Here is a 6,000-nt window from a genome sequence, read left to right as displayed (position 1 = left end):
GGTAACAACTGCAATGTGCTAAGGGCGCCTTCACACACGCCATTTTGATGCCGTTTTTTACGCCGTTTTGAAGCTAAACTCAGAAGCGGATTACAAAGTGAAGGAAATTATATAAAAAGGATGCAACTTTTTTTTTACTCCACTCCTAATTTATGTATAAAAATTTTTGTATCAAAATGGCGCATGTTCAACCCACCCTTAGGCCTCATGCACACGACAGTGTTTTTTCACTGTCAGTGATTTGGCTTCAGTGGTCCGTGTCCGATTTTGCTTCAGTTGTGTTTCCTTGTGTCTTCCTTTTTTTTTGTCTGACAGGGGGGGAAAAAGGAAGGTTATTGAAAGTGTAATTTTATTGCACCAAGGTCTTGTAGAAAAAAACGGACACGGATGACATATCAGTGGTGCATCAGTTGTTTTTGACGGACCCATTGACTTGAATGGGTCCGTCCTCCGTTTTCCACTGACAAGAATAGGACAGGTTATATTTTTTTGATGGACTGGAATCACGGATCACGGACGCGGAGAAAAAAATGGTTTTTTTTCACAGCTCCATAGAAATGAATGGGGCCTCCGCTAAACTGTGAAAAATGAAGGAACGGACGCGGATGCACACAACGGTCGTGTGCATGAGGCCTTAATGAGTAACTTGTAGTCTGGATTTTCCTACGGGTATAACCACACCGCGCGGTGGCGTCACGGTTGTGACGTGGCTTCGCTGCGGTGGAATACGGCTGGTTCTTGTTAACCAATGAAGACGGCACTGTCTAGTAGCCGCTCCGCCTTGTTAATGGCCGTAGAGTACTGACAGTCTCCGCAAGACCGTTAGCAATGCAGACCAAACGGTACGGTCTTATTGGTCTAACGAGAACCAGCTGTGGCGTGCACAGCCGCGTGGCACCGCGACATGAGCGTTCTGTGTGGTCGTAACCCTAAGGTCTTGCCTGTCACTTGGCTTTGGGCAAACTCGTTCAACGTCAATTCCAGGAGACTGTCCACCTGCAAAAAGGACACGGGAATTGGGGAGGGAGACCGGCAGCAAGGACTATTGAAGTTTTTTGGGTTTTTTTTTCTGCCGCATCATGTGTTGTATTATCAATGCAGAGCAGAGCTCATCTCCAGTGCAGGCGGCTGGAGGCGGCTGTAAATCAGCTTTATGTATTGCATTTTGCTTCTGCTAGACACATAATACAAAGCATCGCACGCCATATGTATAGCATGAAAGAACATCAAGCTGCAATGATGTCACTGCTACTTTTAAAGCTATAGTGTCTCCCCCCCCCCTCCCAGGAGTGACACAGACAAAACACAAGATGAACCATTCATCTGCTCTGTCTGCAAGTCTCTCCTCGTGCGGGATGAAGAGCAATGCACTGAGCGTCAGCCCCCCGGGGATCCAGCCATGTGCCCTTTAGTCCTGATCACGATGGTACAAGTGCAATATAGCAATGTACAGATGTAGCAGAGCTGAGATTGTCAACGCCGCAATGTATAATGGGTGGCTTTGTCAATACCTCGTAGTCCCCATAGAGTTAACGCTAAGTTCAGCTCTGCTGCATCTGGATCTATTGCCTTCCAAAACACTTCTAGAGGATGCATCAATTGATCCAAGGCAGGAAATGAAGCTGGCGGCATCAGCATCTGATGGCCAAGGCAGCGATCACCCCCAGCGTGCACCAGGCATTGCCGTGGGAGGTGAGTGGATCCCCTGAAGGACCCTTATATCCTGTGAGTAGGTGTATATAAGAAAACACACGCAGGGATGGGAGGGGGCGCACGTTTTAGTAGCACATGGAGCCTGCACTGCAGGGTAAGGACCACAATCTCATCTCCAGCGTCTTCTGACACGGATCCACTGCATGGGACCCAGACAGAAAAAGCATTTTGATCAGTTCAAGTCGCTGAAAAAATATAATGGAGGTTTTGTATTAATCCCACTTAACCCTCCGTAAAAGTGCCGACCCCCCTCGCCTCCTCCTCCTCCTCCTCTGCTCTGTACTGCGGCGGTTGTCAGGGCGCAGGCGCGGGATGCTGGGAGCTGATGCTGCAGATATACAGAGCAGGGAGGGAGGGCGGAGGGTAATCACTCAGTCAGCATGCAGCTACTCTGGGAGCAGGGACTCAATTGGTGTTCTCACATCATGATTTCTTATGTGTGGATCAATATATGAAAGGACTGGATAAATGTGCTGTGTGGAGGTGAAGCTGAGCTCACCTCGGGCTTTCTGCAGCTCTCCTATTTCCCGTCATAGCCATTAATGGGACAGGCGTCCATCTCCCCCCTGTCCAGGAGAGGGGCAGTCACTTTACAAGTGGAAAACGTGCATTTTAATTATAAGGGGAGGGTGTAATGTGGAGAGGGGCACAGCAATGGGGGGCAAAGCGCGCAAGAACCTCTGTATGGAGGCAAAAAGCACCGCCAGGTAGACAGCACTGAGTATCATCACACACTGCAGGCAGGTAGGTAGCACTGGGTATCATCACACACTGCAGGCAGGTAGGTAGCACTGGGTATCATCACACACTGCAGGCAGGTAGGTAGCACTGGGTATCATCACACACTGCAGGCAGGTAGGTAGCACTGGGTATCATCACACACTGCAGGCAGGTAGGTAGCACTGGGTATCATCACATACTGCGGGCAGGTAGGTAGCAATGGGTATCATCACATACTGCAGGCAGGTAGGTAGCACATGGTATATTCACACACTGCAGGCAGGTAGGTAGCACTGGGTATCATCACACACTGCAGGCAGGTAGGTAGCACATGGTATCATCACATACTGCAGGCAGGTAGGTAGCACTGAGTATCATCACACACTGCAGGCAGGTAGGTAGCACTGGGTATCATCACATACTGCAGGCAGGTAGGTAGCACTGAGTATCATCACACACTGCAGGCAGGTAGGTAGCACTGGGTATCATCACATACTGCGGGCAGGTAGGTAGCACTGGGTATCATCACACACTGCAGGCAGGTAGGTAGCACATGGTATCATCACATACTGCAGGCAGGTAGGTAGCACTGGGTATCATCACATACTGCAGGCAGGTAGGTAGCACTGGGTATCATCACATACTGCTGGCAGGTAGGTAGCACTGGGTATCATCACATACTGCGGGCAGGTAGGTAGCACTGGGTATCATCACACACTGCAGGCAGGTAGGTAGCACTGGGTATCATCACACACTGCAGGCAGGTAGGTAGCACTGGGTATCATCACACACTGCAGGCAGGTAGGTAGCACTGGGTATCATCACACACTGCAGGCAGGTAGGTAGCACTGGGTATCATCACACACTGCAGGCAGGTAGGTAGCACTGGGTATCATCACATACTGCGGGCAGGTAGGTAGCACTGGGTATCATCACATACTGCGGGCAGGTAGGTAGCACTGGGTATCATCACATACTGCAGGCAGGTAGGTAGCACTGGGTATCATCACACACTGCAGGCAGGTAGGTAGCACTGGGTATCATCGCATACTGCAGGCAGGTAGGTAGCACTGGGTATCATCACACACTGCAGGCAGGTAGGTAGCACTGGGTATCATCACACTGCAGGCAGGTAGGTAGACAGCACTGGGTATCATCACATACTGCAGGCAGGGGCAGCACATGGTATCATCACACACTGCAGGCAGGTAGGTAGCACTGTGTATCATCACACACTGCAGGCAGGTAGGTAGCACTGAGTATCATCACACACTGCAGGCAGGTAGGTAGACAGCACTGGGTATCATCACACACTGCAGGCAGGTAGGTAGCACTGGGTATCATCACACACTGCAGGCAGGTAGGTAGCAATGGGTATCATCACATACTGCAGGCAGGTAGGTAGCACATGGTATATTCACACACTGCAGGCAGGTAGGTAGCACTGGGTATCATCACACACTGCAGGCAGGTAGGTAGACAGCACTGGGTATCATCACATACTGCAGGCAGGTAGGTAGCACATGGTATCATCACACACTGCAGGCAGGTAGGTAGCACTGGGTATCATCACATACTGCAGGCAGGTAGGTAGACAGCACTGAGTATCGTCACATATTGCAGGTAGGTAGGTAGCACTGGGTATCATCACATACTGCAGGCAGGTAGGTAGCACTGAGTATCATCACATACTGCGGGCAGGTAGGTAGCACTGTGTATCATCACACACTGCAGGCAGGTAGGTAGCACTGAGTATCATCACACACTGCAGGCAGGTAGGTAGCACTGTGTATCATCACACACTGCAGACAGGTAGGTAGCACTGAGTATCATCACATACTGCGGGCAGGTAGACAGCACTGGGTATCATCACATACTGCAGGCAGGTAGGTAGCACTGGGTATCATCACATACTGCAGGCAGGTAGGTAGCACTGGGTATCATCACACACTGCAGGCAGGTAGACAGCACTGGGTATCATCACACACTGCAGGCAGGTAGGTAGCACTGAGTATCATCACACACTGCAGGCAGGTAGGTAGCACTGGGTATCATCACATACTGCGGGCAGGTAGGTAGCACTGGGTATCATCACACACTGCAGGCAGGTAGGTAGCACTGAGTATCATTACACACTGCAGGCAGGTAGGTAGCACATGGTATCATCACACACTGCAGGCAGGTAGGTAGCACATGGTATCATCACACACTGCAGGCAGGTAGACAGCACTGAGTATCATCACATATTGCAGGTAGGTAGGTAGGTAGCACTGAGTATCATCACACACTGCGGGCAGGTAGGTAGCACATGGTATCATCACATACTGCAGGCAGGTAGGTAGCACTGGGTATCATCACATACTGCAGGCAGGTAGGTAGCACTGGGTATCATCACATACTGCGGGCAGGTAGGTAGCACTGGGTATCATCACACACTGCAGGCAGGTAGGTAGCACTGGGTATCATCACATACTGCAGGTAGGTAGCACTGGGTATCATCACACACTGCAGGCAGGTAGGTAGCACTGGGTATCATCACACTGCAGGCAGGTAGGTAGACAGCACTGGGTATCATCACATACTGCAGGCAGGTAGGTAGCACATGGTATTATCACACACTGCAGGCAGGTAGGTAGCAATGGGTATCATCACATACTGCAGGCAGGGGCAGCACATGGTATCATCACACACTGCAGGCAGGTAGGTAGCACTGTGTATCATCACACACTGCAGGCAGGTAGGTAGCACTGAGTATCATCACACACTGCAGGCAGGTAGGTAGCACTGGGTATCATCACACACTGCAGGCAGGTAGGTAGACAGCACTGGGTATCATCACACACTGCAGGCAGGTAGGTAGCACTGGGTATCATCACATACTGCGGGCAGGTAGGTAGCAATGGGTATCATCACATACTGCAGGCAGGTAGGTAGCACATGGTATATTCACACACTGCAGGCAGGTAGGTAGCACTGGGTATCATCACACACTGCAGGCAGGTAGGTAGACAGCACTGGGTATCATCACATACTGCAGGCAGGTAGGTAGCACATGGTATCATCACACACTGCAGGCAGGTAGGTAGCACATGGTATCATCACACACTGCAGGCAGGTAGGTAGCACTGGGTATCATCACACACTGCAGGCAGGCAGGTAGACAGCACTGAGTATCGTCACATATTGCAGGTAGGTAGGTAGCACTGGGTATCATCACACACTGCAGGCAGGTAGGTAGCACTGTGTATCATCACACACTGCAGGCAGGTAGGTAGCACTGAGTATCATCACATACTGCGGGCAGGTAGACAGCACTGGGTATCATCACATACTGCAGGCAGGTAGGTAGCACTGGGTATCATCTCACACTGCAGGCAGGTAGGTAGCACTGGGTATCATCACACACTGCAGGCAGGTAGGTAGACAGCACTGGGTATCATCACATACTGCAGGCAGGTAGGTAGCACATGGTATCATCACACACTGCGGGCAGGTAGGTAGCACTGGGTATCATCACACACTGCAGGCAGGTAGGTAGCACTGGGTATCATCACATACTGTAGGCAG

The sequence above is a fragment of the Bufo bufo genome, chromosome 2 (assembly GCF_905171765.1).
Source record: "Bufo bufo chromosome 2, aBufBuf1.1, whole genome shotgun sequence".
NCBI lineage: Eukaryota > Metazoa > Chordata > Amphibia > Anura > Bufonidae > Bufo > Bufo bufo.
Note: the sequence above shows the minus strand (reverse complement) of the source record.